Source organism: Palaemon carinicauda, chromosome 17, assembly GCF_036898095.1.
Source record: "Palaemon carinicauda isolate YSFRI2023 chromosome 17, ASM3689809v2, whole genome shotgun sequence".
NCBI classification, from domain to species: domain Eukaryota; kingdom Metazoa; phylum Arthropoda; class Malacostraca; order Decapoda; family Palaemonidae; genus Palaemon; species Palaemon carinicauda.
Window position 1 is genome coordinate 28,678,435 of NC_090741.1, and position 20,000 is coordinate 28,698,434.

Genomic DNA, 20,000 nt, shown 5'->3' on the forward strand with positions numbered 1-20,000 from the left:
CTTAAACCGAAGTGGTCATGGTATTTCTTACTCAAAACTTGAAGAGATTGACACAGCTCTGTGTATTCATAAGATGGTATTGAACGAAGGATGTGTTGCCATACCAAGAGTTATCCAGCCTAATGTTCAAGTTACATTGGCATATGACAACATTGATAGGAGGGAGGAGACACTGAGCGAAGGAGGGACGTCACACCGAGTTAACGGCATCATTGCACAGCCCAGGGTGTTTGGACCACAACCCCTCATACAGCATCAAATAAATGAAGAGAACCGAAAACATCGGACCATAGAGATTGAGGTAAGACTTCCTTCCATCTACATTGCTGGAAAGCGTGTTGGACCTCCTCTTTGTGGATATGTGGAAATGGATGACCAGACAATGAATCATGAAGTGGAAAAGAAAACTCTGCTTTGGTTGCATACTGTGCTTCACAATAAACTGTGGGGAGCTGGACAGGCTTCAACATTCAAGTCTGTGATGAAGTAGAGATCACCCCTGATGAAGTTGGTTATTTTACCCACAATAAATGCCCCTACCACTTTGCTGTCTACTGTCCATGATGTGTTGTGCCAGTGTCAACTAATCAGATCACTAGGTCTTAGTAGCCTTATCGTTGTGTTTGACCAAGCACTATATGCCAAAGCAACTGAAATAATTTGGAAGCAGAGAGATACATTTTCAGAAGTCGTTCCTCGGATGGGCACATTTCACACCCTGTGTACACTCTTAACCCTTTTACCCCCAAAGGACGTACTGGTACGTTTCACAAAAGCCATCCCTTTACCCCCATGGACGTACCGGTACGTCCTTGCAAAAAAATGCTTTTGATAATTTTTTGAAAAAATTCAGGCATTTTCCAGGAGAATGAGACCAACCTGACCTCTCTAAGACAAAAATTAAGGCTGTTAGAGCAATTTAAAAAAAAATACACTGCAAAATGTGCTGGGAAAAAAATAACCCCCTGGGGGTTAAGGGTTGGAAATTTCCAAAGAGCCTGGGGGTAAAAGGGTTAAGCATCATTGGTAAACGATTCCAAGATGCTGGGTTGAGAGATCTTTGCATTGAATCAGGTGTCATTGCTGAGGGGTCAGTAGAAAAGCTACTTTTGGGAAAACAGCACAATCGTTCAGTTAGGTCCCACAAACTACTGTATGAAAGGGTTCTTAGAAATACATGGAGAAAATGAAATTGCCATTCGAAACTTGGTCAACACATTTTCCCAAGATATAGGCCAGGAGACCTTCACAGAGACACTGAGCACCCAAGCATTTGTGTCACTGACTGAACGTTTTGAGGCATACAAAGAGAGTCTGCACCAGGATCGAGGGGATCTAGCATCATTTTGGATGTCGTACTTGGACATGGTAGACATCATGTTGAACATGCTGCGAGCTTCTAGAGAAGGAAATTGGTGTCTCCATTTGTCTGCTATCAAAGACATGATACCATGGTCTTTTGCGTATAATAAGCACAACTATGCCCGGTATCTCAGCACATATTACGCAGAGATGCCAAACCTAGCAACAGAGCGCCCAGATGCCCTGGAGCACCTCTGGAACGGCGGGTTTTCCATTCAAATTGGACCTGCCAATCCATTTGGAAGGATTCCTGTGGATCAGGCCATTGAGGAGACAGTGAATAAAGACACCCAGATACCAGGAGGGACAAAAGGTTTCAGCCTCAGGCCAAGTGCAGTTAGTACACAGATACTACCTGACTGCAGAGTACAGAAGTTCATTTCTCGGTTTAATGAAAAGTGCACTGGGGAGTAGCCAGCCATTTTTCCACCCTGATCTCACTGCATTGCGGATAAAGAACGATGAAAGGGCAGTATCAATGTTGGTCAGCATGTTGGATGAAAACTGAACAAATCCATTCGGTGTCCCCTCTGAGCTAATCAGCCTCTCCACAGGAATGATCGCTCCTAACAACATTGCAAAAGATCTTTTAGGGGCCAAGGTTAAGGGAACTTTAGCATTTAAAGAATTTTACAATGGAAGGCTTGATATCAGCGCCACCAAGAGTTTTTTTTGACCCACTAAAGAAACTGAAACTGAAAACATTTAGTGATATCAAAATGAAGAGTTCTGTGAAAACACAGGGACGGAGTCTCATCATATCTGCTAACAGAAACCTGTTTGCAAAAATGACGCTCATTGGACAGACCAGAAAGCTGGACATGAGGAATGTGCTGTCCTATTATCTTGGTCCTATACCTTGGTCATTAGCAAACCCTGAAGGAACCCTACGAAAGACCAATAAGGCACAGCTCTCCAAACATCTGAGAAAGGATCTTTCACCAGCCGATACCATCCCGTCTAATTCAGTTTGCATCATTGATGGAATGGCCATTGTACAGAAAATAATGGCCAACACCACAAATGTCTCTTTTGGAGAAGCTTCCAAGTCCATCTTCTCTGCAATCCTGAGGGAGGGGAGAGTTAAGTGCCGAATTGATGTTCTCTTCAACGTATACAAAGGAAACTCCATTAAGAATGCTGAGCGGGTGAAAAGAGGGTCTGAGGGTGCTATGACGTTTAGTAAGATTGTATCTGGCCACAGTTTGAAGCAGTGGGAGAATTTTCTACATAATGAAAACAACAACACCCAACTGATTGAGTTTCTTGTCAATGAATGGAGTAATGATCAAAGTCTACGTGAAAGGCTGGACAAGAAAGAGCTTTTCCTGACACATGGAGATCAATGCATACGAGTTACAAAAGACTGTCTCTAACATTCAAGATCTATAGAGTAGTCAGAAGGAGGGAGACACCAGGCTACTTCTACATGTAGAGCACTGTGGCAGGTCTGGTCTGGCAGCTGTTGTCATCATATCACCAGACACTGATGTCTGTTTTGGCTATGGCTTTTACACCAAAGTTAGCATGCTATGTATATTTCAAAGTGGGCTCAAAGATGCGTACTGAATATATAGACGTTAAGAAGGCTTCAGATCTTCTCGGTCTCGAAAAATGTGCCTGCCTTCTTGGTCTCCATTCATTCACAGGTTGTGACACTGTGAGCAGCTTTGCCAGCAAGGGCAAAGTCTCAGCTCTCCGTTTTCTAACTGATAAAGACCACATGACAACCCTGCAATCATTAGGCCAATCATGGGACCTATCGAACCAAGCAATTAAACAACTAGAGCCACTAACATGTTCCTTTATAGTGCCAGGACAACAATTAACAGCATAAATGAGTTGCGTTTCTCCATTTTTTGTTCGAAGAAAGGCGAGTCTGAGTCTTGTCAACTACCACCATGTGCATCTTCCTTGTCAATCACTGCAAGAGAGCCAACTATCAGTGTGCAATCTGGAAAAGAAGTTTGGAAAGGAATCCAGATATTCCTTCTCCAGTTGGCTATGGGTGATGGGTGGATGAAGGAGAGTTAGTGATCGACTGGGGTGACGCACCACCTGCCTGTGAAGCTGTCATGGAGTTGATCACCTGCAACTGTCAAAAGCAGTGCTTGGAGGAGAGTTGTTCATGCCTAGAGAACAGAATGAGGTGCACAGACCTTTGCAAGTTACAGACATGTAGCAACATGGAGGAAGAGGAGGAGGAGGAGGAGTAGGGGACTATTGAATTTGAAGGCTCATCTGATGATGACGACACTGATGAAGAACGAAATGAAAAAGTTTACTGATTCAAAGAGGCTGAAAAATATCCTGGGAGCATGACTTTAGGGTAGGAGATAAGTAGGCCTACAAATGAAAAAAAATTGTTTGCAAGTATCAACATTTTTGTATTTGTTGAAAGATGGGTCCTCATATTCTTATGTTTTGTTCTGTCAGATAGAAGTAACACGCATTTCCAAAGTTAAGTGGTGTATGTGCTTGACCTTGACCCCAGGGCATTGACCTTTAAATGTCAAAACATTCCTTGATGAAATAAACTCATTCTGACATGATTTTTGCCATTGGTGGGGAAAATCTGTTTGTAAAATTGCATGAATGAGCAACAAATTGTCATCTTTATGTTTGCAGGTGTTTCATTAAAAAAATGGCCTTTTCCTAATATGTGTCAAATACCGTTAAGTACCATACCTCAGATACAAATAAATATAAAACTTTTAGGCATAAAATGGAGTTGGGCACTTAATATCTTCTATCTAAGCTCATTTCAGTGGAAAAATTCCCACTGGTGCAGTAGCTGGGGAGATTTTTTGAACAGAGGTACAGATTTTCTGCAAGGGCAAAATTTTATGACCTTTTGACATCTAGTGACCTACTTTATCGGCATATTGGAAAACATTATGTATAATATTGTAGAACATAAAATACCCAACATTTTGAGTGGTAACTTGCAGATATTGGACCATTACTTCAAAAGATATTGCAATTTACATTTCCCCTACCCCAAAATTTTATATCTCATATTGGGACCATTCGTTGATCTTTACGAGGTGATTACTAGCACTAAGCTACTCCTCAAAGCTTGGCTTCAAACTTTTTTTTCATCTATGGATATATACCTATCAAGAAAACACAGTGACATTTTGCCACCCCAGGTGGTACCAATCCGTACAATTCTTGGGTCTGGCTCATGGACTATAACACCAGAGGCTCAAAGTAAGTGGGAACTTAATTGCTAACGGCAGTTCAGGATATACCTTGCGAGACATCAGTATGTTATTAGTGAATTTTCCCCGATTTCAAAGCCCAACAGGTAACAATTGATAGCATTTAATTCGAATTACAACTATTGAGTTAATAAATATAAAATTCAACACAATATCGTGCTCAAATAGAAATAAATTTTTACCTCATACTTGAGATCGAACCCTAGCCCCTTCATATAAAAGGCCAGGTCACTTTCAAGTATGCCAACAGAGGCTCAAAAGAAGTCGGAACTCTCCTGCTAACTGCAGTTCAGGATTTACCTGGAGCATATATGCAGTATATATATATATATATATATATATATATATATATATATATATATATATATATATATATATATATATGTGTGTGTGTGTGTGTGTGTGTGTGTGTGTACGTGTATACATATATATATATATATATATATATATATATATATATATATATATATATATATATATATATATATATATATATATATATATATATATATATATATATATATCATCATCATCATCTTCATCATCATTATCAGCAATCACTAGTCCACTGCAGAAGAATGGCCTCACACATGGCTTTTCAATTCCGTCTGTTTATGAAATTTCTATGTCAGTCCACACCAGCAAACGTTCTCAGTTTGTCTTCTCTTTCTTCACCAAAATCTTTTCTAATCTATTGGAATGCATTACATTATTTAAAATTTTTATCTATTACCTGTCAATCTCATTACATGTCCTGACCATGTCCATCTCTTTTTTTAATATTTATTAAAATTATATCTACTTTAGTTTGCCCACGTATCCACAGATTTCTGAATTGTAATTGGTCTATGTTCTAAGGCTTTAGTATGGCTCCAAGTTTGGGATACTCAGGTTTATACTGGTAGGATCCTGTAATTAAATACTGGTCATTTTGTCTTCCAAATTGATAAACTATCAAAAACATGGTGCGGTAGTTTGCATTATGAAAAATATCCAATATATTAGTGTCTTCCAGATTCTTAAGCCTACAAAAACCAAAAACATTATTAATAAGGTGGAAAAACACTCCATCTTATTTCAATTTCGGTCATGTGTCATGGGGAAACAATTACAGTCTGCCCTAAGTATGTATATATTTTAACAATATCTAGAGGTTTTTCGATACCTCCTATTTGATGTCTCTCATTATTTTCATTGAATGCCCTCTTAGGTTTACTTATATTCATTTTCAGTACAACCTTTCTGCTTTTGCTATTCTAATCTGCTATCATATTTGGCAATTCCTGCAATGTTTTGCTAAAATGAACTCTGTCATCTGCAAAACTTGAATTGTTAAATAATTCCAAATTGATGATGATTACTACATTTTCAATAATCCAAATTATCAAATCATCTAAGCATGCTGTGAAAAAAATTAGTAGAGATGGGGTAACCCTGTCCATCGCTCTTCGTAATCTGAATTTTCTCCCTATCTTTTTGATTCACCATTCCTTGTCTTTGAAGGCTTTCATTACTGCAAGTTTTAACAGAATAAAGAACTTTTTCAAATATATAAATGGGGTACCTGGTGGTATGTCATACTCTGTTGATTTTTTCATTAGCAGGTAAATTACATTTGAATGGTCAGTTACTGGATACCCGCTTCTAGATCCTTACTACTTTCTCGGTTGATTAAAGCCTAGATATATATTTATTTGACCTAAAATTATCTTTGTAAATATTCTAAATATTACTGAGAGTAAACATATTCGAGGTAATTTTACAGGTCTTTTGTCTTCCTCTTTGTGAATTAGTATAATGATAAAATTTTTCGAAGTTCTGTGGAATAGAACAATGTTGCAGTCATTTTGTATAAAGTAGTATTACTACTATTAAATCTCTTATATATATTAATAAATTATGTGTTAGGCCATTACATCTCACATGTTTCACTCACACCTATGCACTGTAACCATACTGTTTCGTACATCGATTTCTCCAAGATACTGATAATAAAACCTGTTTAAGCTAGCCTTTACAGGCATAAGTCTGTTTGAGTTTCGCTGACCTTTTTACTCTAAAATTGTGATATATAAACTTGCTATCTGTTGAAAAAAGTTAGTGGCATTCACCTCACCTCTCAGTTATAACTTAATGGCTTACTCGTACATTAGTAACATCTGGAGGACCAGCACCTTCATGCTTTCCCGATCACTACTGTGTCTTACTATTACAATGCCGCCCACCAAACCTGACTCTTCAACACACGCCAACTCAAGGAAACTGCCGCCCCCCACCATCGGAGAAGCTTTTGCCTTTATCCAGTATGCTGAAGTCCAGTTTTACTTCAAGAGCCTGACTCAATCTTGAACTAAACCAAATTATGTTCTCATGGTGTACCCCAAGGCCACTTTTCAGATGGCTTTCCGAACAGAGGGGGCACACCAATAGAGTACGACAACCTCAAAACATAACTCCTGGAGCAATACAAGCCATTGCTAGTCACCTGTATAGCCAAGCTTCTTCAATTATTTCAACAGCCATTGGAGACCAAAAGGCTTCACTCGCCCTCAGCGAAATGACCAGAATCGCTTGTGTGTAACTTTCAGCTGATGACTCTCCTTAAGAGGTGAACCTAATCTAGTGCACTTGTGATACGATGCTTACCAAAACCTGTGTTTGCTGCCACACCAGATGTCGATATTTTGCCCATGAAGGCCTGATGACCAAAGTCGATACCTTATAGGCTGCCACTTCACCTCTTCAAGACCTCTATCAATTCCCACACTCCTGATGAAGAGGACAGCTATTCAACATTGACTAAAGTTGACAGAGGTTGACCCAGTGATGTGCCTGAGCACTGATAAAGCCACTCACTACCAATATATGCCACCACTCACTCATAACCCAACCAATAAACACTAGATCCACTTACTGTCACACATCGGCCACAGTTATGCTACTACCACTCCAGATTCGGAGCTGCTGCGAAGAAATATGCAAATGGTTGCCAGTGGCCACAAAAAGTGGGCCTTTGTTTGTGGTGTTGACCTCTCATGTCACTAACACTCCTTTTTTTAGATAATGCATGTATGTGCGTGAAATTTTTGGTAGACACAAGTGCTTGTCATTCTCTTCTTTCAACACCACTTTCCAGGACACAACATAGTCTGTCTAAGACTGTCAAAGTCCACCTGGTAGCTGGCAATTGATCTGCGATTCCGACCCACTCATACCAGAATATCACATTATCTTTTGGAAGCACCAAAAGCTAGTCGAGGATTTTTTATTTTCTTCAGAATTGATCGAAAGGAGAGTTGAACTGTAAATTCTAAGAAATAAACAATTCCAGTCCTCAATCAGGAGCAATCCTTAATGCTATATTTTTTGTGGTTTATCTCTTTGACACTGCCCTGTCACCTCTACTCCTCATCGTTGGCTTTTAAAACTTTGAACTTTTGCCCATTATGGAAATTGATGAGTTAGTATCCAGAGGTAAATGACTATTTTCTGTGCCATCAACTACACCATTGTTTCCACCTTATTAATAATGTTTTTGGTTTTTGTAGGCTTAAGAATCTGGAAGACACTATTATATTGGATATTTTTAATAATGCAAAGTATCGCACCATGTTTTTGATAGTTTATCAATTTGGAAGACAAAAATGAATTGAAAACTATTTTCATTATTTGTTCTCTATTTCAGCAAAGGGTCCAGTGTACTTCGGTTCTTCCTAAAACCAAATTCCCTTTTTGATAAAAGGTAAACTACAGGTTTTAGATATAATATTACTAGCTGTATCATCAATAAAATTTGAGAGGTGTTGATAAGCATGCACTGGAGATGTAAAGTCACCATACTCTCTATTGGTGTGTGCAAAGTTCTCATAAGAGGTTTAATCTGTCTCATCTATCTTCCATTTTGGAGGTCTAGAAGAAGGAAGATTGTGGTCATACTTTATCATCATTGGCCAATGGTCACGGCCATGAAGGTGTTGATTAACAGACCTAAAGTAATTTAATTCAATGTATCAGAAACAGATTGACAAATCGATGACTGATGTGGAGTTGTTTTTAAAAAGGATACCCCATCTATCAAATACATTCCCACCACATAAAGTATGCTTATCATTAGCATCCATAATTAAAATACAAAGGGGCAGAGAGCTGAGAGCTAATTGATCAGGTCTAAGAGGACATTGACACTAAGACATCTTAAATTCCCAGCAAGGTCCAAGAGGGAAAAAATCTAAAGACGGTTCAAGATATATCAGTATAAAGTAATATTTTTTCCAAATATGTATTCTAAGAGTACTTGCCTGTGATTGTGCATTGAGGGGGACGGTTTAAAAGTTTACAGACTTGTGAATAATAAAACTTATGCCACCTTGAGATCTTGCAGGTTGCAAAGGAGGGGATTTACAAAAATGATAATTGAGTCCAGGATTAAATGGTTTGGCACTGATTTTGGTTTTCTGTAGATAGATTATCTTTGTGTCTGAATCCACGGTTAAAGATTTTATTTGATCAATACTAGTATGTATACCTCAGCAATTCCAATAGATGATGAACATTGTCTTTTACTATTTTTATTCTTTGTCCCATATGTAATTTAGGACTTCTCAGATGAAGCCATGTAACACATTAAGATGGAAGGCTTTACTAGGTCACCGCTTATCTTATCTTTTTTTCTGGTATATACATATAAGACAGCCTTAGGATTATGGGAGTGAAGGCACTTATTGGGTGTAGATGAAGGTGAGGACGAGGGGAGCCTTTTCGTCTTGGGATGCTCTTGTTTTCCAATCTCTACTAAGTCAGGTAGAGATTCTGCCAAAGAAAATACTTTGGAGATGTTGGGAGCTCTATTGACTTCCTTGAAGGATTGTGCTTAAACTTCAAAAACTTTAGCACTTGACCCAGAAGGCTGGGCCACCACATCTAGGGAAGATGTACTTGATGGGGATTTTGGGTGAGATAGTAATTTTGAGTTGGTGTAAGCCATCTTGACCTCTTTGGATGTTTGTGATCTGGTTCAACAGGTCAACCACTTGACCTAGATTGTTGGGCCACTACCACTAAGGGAGATGTACCTGATGGGTCAAGTGCTACCAATGGTCTATGGTGACTCTGAGTAAAAGTATATTTCTTTGACAGACAATAAAGATGAGAGAATATTTTTGTTTTCTTTAAGGTCTAAGTTGGAGGGAATTATTTATGAATGTGTCTGTGAGGTTGCATAGATTCTTTGTTAGAGATTCAGTGGATAGGATCTTCAAAGCAATTCGCATAAATATAAAATCTCAATGAAAGGACAAGGGTGGTTCCCAGCTTTTACATAGCACAGAGATATTTGGGGAAGACCTAAAGACTCCACTACATAGTCTTAGACCTCGAATGTGTATTGGATCTAGATACTTCAAAAGCACTGTAGCTTTACATCCTGATCCTTATAGTGGGCTAACATAATCTATTTTCGATATCACAAATGTCTTATAGATTATCAATGAAAGTGTATATCTTCTCACCCATTATTATATTAGACACAATTTTTCATTAGGTTCAGAGCATTATTACATTTGGATTTAGTGTAAGATACATGAGCTTCACAATTGAGGTGAGTATCAAATACTAGATCGAAAATTTTTGCCTAAAATTGGAATTAAATTAGATTATGGCCTTATGTGAGGTTTAGTTTTTGATTTTGTTTTAAAATGATATTCTTATGAAACATTATTGCTTAAACTTTTTCTCTGCAGAAATTTTCAAACCAACACACGTAGTCTAAACTTCTATTTTTCTAATGGAGTTGTTTAAAGTTCTTTATCGGTGACGAAGACTGTTTGAAGAGTAGTATATCGCAAAGTCATCCACTTTGCATTTCCTCGGGCATTTGACTAAGTATGTCATTAATTTCTAGTGCAAAGAGAGCCCCACTTAAAATGCTACCCTAGGGTACACCCCAGTCTAGGATGTAAATTTTGGATTAACATTCTCTATGTAAGTTTGAAATGTTCCTCCAGGAATAAAATTTATAGAGAAAAAGGCAGATGCCATCGAATACCAATATCATGTAAATATTTTGGTACTGAATAACCCAACTCCTATTGTATGCCTTATGAATGTCAAACAAATATGGCTACTAAGATATGTTGCCGTTCAAAACCTCTACATATACAATTTTCCAAGTAAGAGGGTCCAGCATAGATCGATTTGATTAACAGCTTAATTGTGAGGTTAGTTAAATGTATGTATGTTCTTTTTCCAATGTCTAACACTTTACATATTCAACCAAAAATACATAACTGTATAGCAAACTAACTCTTCAAAGTTTATCTGCTTTTGACTACAATTTTTGAGTAATACTGTCACAATAACTCAATAAAAAGTTACATTGTTACCTAGTCATCTACTTTTAAAGATCATTATGACATACAAAAGGAGGATATCTAGGATCTGAAAATTTTTTACTTCATTGTGACAATATTATATTTCTATTCCCTCCACCATAAATACCTCTGAATACAATAAAAGTTTTAAAATCTTTTTCATAACCTAACAAAATATAAAAACAAAGTTCTAATCAATTACTATATATATATATATATATATATATATATATATATATATATATATATATGTGTGTGTGTGTGTGTGTGTGTGTATGTGTAAATATATATATATATATATATATATATATATATATATATATATATATATATATATATATATAAATATATATATATATATATATATATATATATATATATATATATATATAAATATATATACATATACAAATATACATATATACATATACATATATACATACATATATTTATATCTATATACATATATATATGCATAAATATATATATATATATATATATATATATATATATATATATATATATATATATATATATATATATATATATATATATATATATATTTATATGTATGAATAAATATTGACATATATATATATATATATATATATATATATATATAAATATGCATATATATATATATATATATTTATATATATATAAATATGCATATATATATATATATATATATATATATATATATATATATATATATATATATATATATATATATATGTGTGTGTGTGTGTGTGTGTGTGTGTGTAAATATATATATATATATATATATATATATATATATATATATATATATATATATATATATGTATATATATATATATATATATATATATATATATATGTATATATATATATATGTATATATATATATATATATATATATATATATATATATATATATATATATATATATATATACATATATATATATATATATATATATATATATATATATATATATATATGTATATATATATATATATATATATATACATATATATATATATACAAATATTTAAATCTCAGGATTTTAAATTGGTTCAAGAAAATAGAGACAGTCAAGTAGAACATTGTTTTTTCAGGAATAAAAAAGCTTTGAACAATTAGAAAGACTCGTGTTCTGTGCCCTTGTAATTTAATTATGTTATAAGTTTACATGGGGTCAGATATGGCTAGGGAAAAAAACTCTCAATTGAATAAGAAACTATCTGGATTGACATGTTAAATATGTAATACAACATTAAAAAACAAATTTAATATAAATAACCATTAAAATTCCACAATGTTGCAAAAACCATTGCTTTTACACTGATAAATTATATTGGAGAAAAAAGGGTATGATCAGCAGTTGGTTGGTTTGAAATGCAAAAATATAAAGCTCTGGCAATCACTGAGGAAGTTATTGATGTAGGTGTAAATATGGCCAATATTGAAAAGAAATAATTTCATCATGAAATTTCTAGGTTTTTCAAAAAGAAAGATAAAAAGAAGTATTCATGGGTAAGAGTTGCAAATGGAAAAGTAGTGGAAATAGCATTAGTGGATTATGTGTTTTAGGGGTATGGTTAACGGTATGTCTAATCATTTTTTGATGAAAGGAAAATTATTTTTAGCAAAAGCCTGTGGGAATAGAGTAGGTGGATGTAAAATGGAGCTTGTGAGGGTTGAAAAGCTAATAAAATCAGGGCTAAAAAGTATATATCAAGAAAGGTTGAAAATGGCATATGACGAAGTGAAAGTAAGAGAAACTGGTAATTTAGAGGAGGAGTGGATGTTAGTAAAAGAAAATTTTGTTGGGATTGCAAGTGATGTGTGTGGCAAGAAGGTTGTTGGAGGCAGCATGGGGAAGGGCAGTGAATGGTGGAATGAAGGAGTGAAGGTAAAAGTGGAAGAGAAAAAGAGGGCTTTTGAAGAATGGCTGCAGAGTAATAGTGTAGAGAAGTATGAATAATATATAGAGAAAAATGTGAAAGTAAAGCACAAGCTAAGTGAGGCAAAGAGGGCAGCTGATATGAGGTGGGGTCAGGGATTGGGTCATTCATATGAAGAGAATAAGAAGTTTTGGAAAGAAGTGAAGAGAGTAAGGAAGGCTGGCTCAAGAATTGAAGAGACAGTGAAAGATGGAAATGGGAGGTTGTTAAAAGGAGAGGAAGCAAGTAAAAGGTGGGAGGAATATTTTGAAAGTTTACTGAATGTTGAGGATAATAGTGAGGCAGATATATTTTCTGTTGCAGGTGTTGAGATGCCGGTGATGGCAGATGAAAATGAGAGAGAGATTACAATAGAGGAAGTGAGGAGAACACTAGATGAAACGAGAGTAGGAAAAGCATCTGGTATGGATGGTGTGAGAGCTGAGATGTTGAAGGAATGGGGTGTGACTGTACTTGAATGGCTGGTGAGATTATTTAATATGTGTTTTGTGTTGTCAATGGTACCAGTAGATTTGGTTTGTGCATGTATTGTACCACTATATAAGGGTAAGGGAGATGTGCATGAGTGTTGTAATTCAAGAGGTATTAGTTTGTTGAGTGTAGTTAGAAAAGTGTATGGTAGAGTACTGATTAATAGGATTAAGGATAAAAAAGAGAATGAAATCTTAGAAGTACAGGCTTGGTTTAGAAGGGGTAGGGGTTGTATAAATCAGATTTTTACAGTTAGGCTGATATGCGAGAAATATTTATCAATAGGTAAGGAGGTGTATGTTGCGTTTATGGATCTGGAGAAAGCGTATGATAGAGTTGATAGGGAAGCAATGTGGAATGTGATGAGGTTATATGGAGTTTGTGGAAGGTTGTTGTAGGCATTACAAAGTTTCTACAAAGGTAGTAAACATGTCTTAGGATAGGAAATGAAGTGAGCGATTGGTTTCCGGTGAGAGTGGGGCTGAGACAGGGATGTGTGATGTCGCCGGGGTTGTTTAACTTTTATGTTGATGGAGTGGTGAGAGAGGTGAATGCTCGAGTGCTTGGACGAGGATTAAAACTGGTAAACGAGAATGACCATGAATGAGAGGTAAATCGGTTGTTGTTTGCGGATAATTCTGTACTGGTTGCACACGTGGATGAGAAGCCTAGCCGATTAGTGACAAAATTGGGAAGGGTGTGTGAGAGAAGGAAGTTGAGAGTTAATGTGGGTAAGAGTAAGGTTATGAAATATACGAGAAGGGAAGGTGGTGCAAGGTTGAATGTCATGTTGAATGGAAAGTTACTTGAGGAGGTGGATCAGTTTAGGTACTTGTGGTCTGTTGTTGCAGCAAATGGTGGAGTGGAAGCAGATGAACGTCAGAGAGTGAATGGAGGGTGCAAAGTGTTGGGGGCAGTTAAAGGAGTAGTAAAAAATAGAGTGTTGGGCATGAATGGAAAGAGAGTTCTATATGAAAAAGTGATTGTACCAACTGTGTTGTATGGATCGGAGTTGTGGGGAATGAAAGTGACGGAGAGACCGATATTGAATGTGTTTGAGATGAAGTGTCTAAGGAGTATGGTTGGTGTATCTCGAGTAGATAGGGTTAGGAACGAAGTGTTGAGAGAGAGAACGGGTGTAAGAAATGAGTTAGCAGCTAGAGTGGATATGAATGTGTTAAGGTAGTTTGGTCATGTGGAGAGAATGGAAAATTGCTGTCTGCTAAAGAGGGTGATGAATGCAAGAGTTGATGGGAGAAATACAAGAGGAAGGCCAAGGTTTGGGTGGATGGATGGAGTGAAGAAAGCTCTGAGTAATAGGAGGATAGATGTGAGAGAGGCAAGAGAGCATGGAAGATATAGGAAGGAATGGCGAGCGATTGTACACTTTGTCACTTCAAAGGACATGTAGAAAGTGTTCTTTGTCACGTTAAATGGGTAGCTGTGCAATGTGCATTCTTAAATCAAGAACAGGAGCTTGAGTTACTAGACCCTTAGCGATGGAATGCTCCTTTGTAACTCGCTTAAATTGCCGTCAACCTCAGGAAGAAAGGAAAGCATTGGTGGCTGGTTAGATTAAAACCACAAAACGGCAGCCAGAAGGTAGTGAGCTGTTAACAACCAAGTGGGTAGTTAAATAATTGAAACTAAGCTAACTGTCTTCCAGTGACCATGCTACTTAAAACAAGATATAATATAATATAAAACAAATACAAATTCCATTTGGAATTTCAGTACACTGCGGGGTAACGTATCCAAAAAATTCTTTTGGATTTTGCCAAATCCATTATATACAATACATACGAATTTAAATTTATCAGTTTATACATTCGACATTTTAGATGTTTTCCTCCGGCTTTCCACAGCAGCCTTTCTTTTAGGCCTCTCAGAAGCTGGTGATAATTTGTTAATGTTTGGCAAACCATTTGACTTTAAGTCCACATCATCGTCTAAGAAAAGATAAGGTATTAGATTATCAACATGGAGTTTACAAAATTCTCTGGTACGGCCTTTGAAAACTATTGCATGCGTATTTTCCCCAATATCATTTGTAAAAGTTTCCTTTATTGGACCTTGAGGATAATTGTTAATCTTCGTATTATCTTCCTTAATCAAAACAATGTCACCTACTTTTAGAGGATGATGAGTCACAGGGCGATATCTACCCTTTCTATCAACCACCTGGATTAAAAGGGTCTGCAGAAACTGATGATTGTAAATATCAATAAGTTTATTCCTAATCCAAGACAACTGTTCAAAATTATTAGTAGTTCCATAAGGAATGATTTCTTCACCCTCGGGTAAAGGTGACATTGAGGGAAAAAAGCTCATTCCCTCTTATTAACATTTTGTGTGTTATTGGTTCAGGAAGGTCTTCCGCTGCACTATCCATAAGAGCCTCTTTAAAAGATATTGGCCGTTTGTTTACCAAGTGGAAAACTTGACATAAAGTAAACTCACAATCAAAGAAAGAAAGAATATTGTTCTTGATGGACCTATATAGAAGCCTCTTTGTTAACGTGACACAAACCTCGACAATGGAGCTTAACTGACTACACCCTTTAAAATACTGTTGAAAAGTCAAAGGTTTAACACCTTGCTCCTCAAAATACAATTGAGTGTGGGGATCATTCAAAAATGAATTTACAACATTAGCTCCTGCAACTATTTGTGACCCTAGGTCACTAATGCACAACTGTGGAATACCGTGAATAGAAAATGCCCTAAGAAAATCAGGCACACTAAGTGTGCTACAAATTTTCAAATTAACTGCAGGAGACCAAGTGCAAGTAAAACATAATAGCCATACCTTAACATTTTCTTTCTCCAGTTTATCTGTAAAAGGACCTATATAATCAACGAAAATATTGCCGAGAGGTACAGCTGGTGGGTCGTCCCTGAATTCTCTGTAACAGTTTTGATTTAAATGGACAGGTCGTGCATTAAATCTCTTGCAGTGAACACATTGCCTCAGAATCTTTTTCACCAATGAAAAATTTCTAGGAATAAAATAGTGTCTTAACTTAGTTAAATGGCTGTCCCTAGATAATAGAATAGGAATTTTTTTCCCATTCTTAAATTTGCTCTTCACTCTCGAAATGCCATTGTTATCAGCAAACACATTCAACTGAGAAACTATACTTGGTATATCCTTTACTGTAGAAAAACCTTTGGAAAAATGTTCTAAAACATCAGCAAAGTGATTTTATTGATAATTCAAAATCAAATGGACAAGAGCTAAAGAGAAAAAATTCTTTTCTTGTATCTTAACTTGCCTTCTCACTTTAGCATTCCATTTGTATATGCATATTATACACTGACGGTACAGCAAAACCAGTCTTCGGAAGTCTGAAAAATCCGAATTATTCACCTAGCATTCTCTCTTAACTAAAGGAGCATTAGAAATATTCATGTAATTTCCTGAAAGATAACCCTCTTTAGGAATAGTTAACTTCATGTCAGGTGTCCGAATATCAGTCAGGTCCAGACCTGAAATAAAACTAGATTTAATTAACAATTTATAAGATGTGCACCTGGTTACCATATCTGCAGGATTCTCCTTGCAATTAATAAACCCAAATTAAACAGGATATGTATCACAAAGTTTTGTATGCTGTAAATTCTGTTCATTACAAAAGTAGAACATTGATTCATTTTCTTGAGTTGAAGAGAAGAACTTATTAACCATTGCAGGGCACAAGAAGAATCTGAAAATAGACAAATCTTTGTCACTTTTATAGGTTTTATGCAACTAGGACCAGCAAGATCCAAATAAAGATCAATAGATTGTTCAACTCCTAGATTAATGCCGTGGATCTCCAAATATGGTATGGATTTACTTTTCAATTGGGTATTAACCAACCGATTTTTAGCATTCATAAAGGTAAGTTTGCTAGACTCAACTTCCAGGAGATATTTGACACACCCATATATGTCATAACAGGCATCAGTAAGAACAATTATATGATACTCACCATCCCTTTGACCCACAAAACGAGTTACTTTGAGAGGGGCGATGAATTACACTGCCCACAGATATTCCTCCTATCTTTGAGCTGTTGACTGTTAAGAGTCTGATCCCAATTCAAACCCTTCTGACACTGCAAATTATGTATATAAAGCCTACATCGATTAAATAAAGGCTAGTTGAAACCAAATATATCAAACTGGGAGGCAATGGACCTAAGAATTAATCTTTTAGTGTTAGCTCCTGGGTCAAGGTTAATTGGCCTAGTGAAAATATCATCCGAAAGTCTATTCCATTCAAGCCCAAACAATTTATTGACTTAAGGAGTAAGAACTGACTGATCTATGTCAAACTGCAGATCAATATCATTGGTTATCAGCTACTGAGTTTCAAATTTAAAGGGTCTGAATATGTCATCTAACTACATGTAGGCCCACCTCAGGTCATCAGAGCTGCTCATGGTAATAGCACCATTATCCATATATATTAAGGCATAAATAAGTTTCTTCAGTTCATCAATTCTTGAATCATTTCTGTTACTTAAAATTAACATATAATACAATGAAGCCATCAAAAGAAATGGGCTACACCGAAGTCCAAATGAAAGCCTGACATTTTTATAAGCAACGGGAGTGTAATCACCTGCGCTGACATTCCGAAACCAAAAGAACAATAGTCTAGAATGATCAATTTCACTTAAAGCCAACATATTGAAAGCTTTTATCAAATAAAAAATTAAAATTTTTACATCAAACCTAATATTAAGAAATGCAGATGAAAGCTTTTGATTTAGGTTAGGCCCAGCATACATACATTGATTATGTGACACTGCCAGTTTCTTAAGGGATTCCTGCAAATTAGAAAGAAATACTATGCGACCCTTTGTAGACTGGCATATGAGGTAAGAATAAGTAGTTAGGGTATTCAGCCTTAAATACTTACAAGTCAAGAATTGGTTCAATAATTCCTGTATTTAATTGCTCCTTTATGCAGTTATCCACCAACTGCAAGGAACCTTTCTTACGGAGAAAATTTTTCAAATTTGTTTGCAGAATAGCCTTGGAAAGCTACTCATTTCTCGAAAGAAGCTGTGATACCTTCCCATTCCATAACAAGGGAACAACTGTACGTCCATCACTTCTCGTGTGCAAATTTCTCAAAGTGTAGTCTACGAGAGAATTATTGAGCTGATTAGATTCATCACTCTAAACTTTCTGATCATATTTCAAATAAAATTGGCTCTCCATATTCAGGATTTGATCAGTTGCTGCTTGCAGTTTCCTATCAATAATAGTTCCTTTACCTGAAAGTACAGTGAGAGAACAATTTGTCGTCATGTCATTGAGCTCGTTAAATTCATCATTAATAGATACAATAATAGCTAGAAAATAAGAATGGCAAGGGATATTATAATATATACCTTTTTTAGCATTGAAATTTTCGCCCCTTAGTGGTTTCGAGGCTAAACCATCTTTTCCATTAAGTGAAATATGATTAATTAGGAATCCATCATCATTCCCCATAAGCATTATTCCTAAAGTAGTCTCAATATACACAGACGAATTAGGACTCCCTATCACTATATCTCTTCCCAGAGGGCAATGTGAAAACTCTACTCATAACAAAAGCTGAACGTCATCAATGCCCTGAGAATCGGCTGATAAAAGCTTATCAGCAAATACAAAATATTTACTCTGCATTATACTAGCTAACTGACCAAGACAAGGTAAACTTAATTGCAGGTTTATAGAGAGTACAACTAGAGCAGAAATAGGAAATATTTCATTCCCCAGCTTTATAGGAACTTCCATAAGACTAGTAGAATATTCTTTTTAACCATTAAACCCTTTCACAGTAGGTTTTACATTGGTAGTCAAAAACTTTAAATTATAAGAGGAAGCTAGCTTGCTAGATATAAAACTATTTTGTGATCCTGAATCCTTAAGACCCCTGTAAAGCCTACTTTGATCATTTACACAAAATTTGAAAGTAGGGAGAACTGAAACTGTGGTAACATTTAACAATACTGCTATCCCACTGTTTGCTTCCTTGGAAGACTTTTCTTTACTATAATACATGTCAAGACTAAGTTTGCAACGAAGATACTCCATGTGATACTGTGAACAATGTGAACAGGGTCTTCGAAATCTGAACTTACATGCTTAAGTGAAATTATTAAAATTACCTCATTTTACACAACCTTCAAGCAAATCTAATTAATAAATTTTATCAGAAGGGGTGGCATACTTAGTACACTTGTAATTTATATGATCTCTGTCAGAAATGCCAGCCTTAGAACAAAAATTTCAAGGTTTGGCGGGAACAGTCTTAGTTTCAAGAGCCATGGTACTAGTCTTTTCCTGTAATGTCTTTGAATGGGCTACAGCTTTATCCCTGACAGACAATTTACCTTTCGTCTGACCCTGTTCACACCTTTCACATACTGTAAAGAAATTATCTACGATTTTCTTAAGTGATGGATGAGTCACATTAGGGATATAAACCAGATGAAACTTTAATCTATCATTCAGTGCAGACCTAACAAAATATCTAACAACCTCATCAACATCAATATGCAAATATTTGAAATTTCCGACTATATTTCTAAGTTCTGATAAGAAAACAAAAGGGTCCTCTCCTTCTTTGAGATTTAGACAAG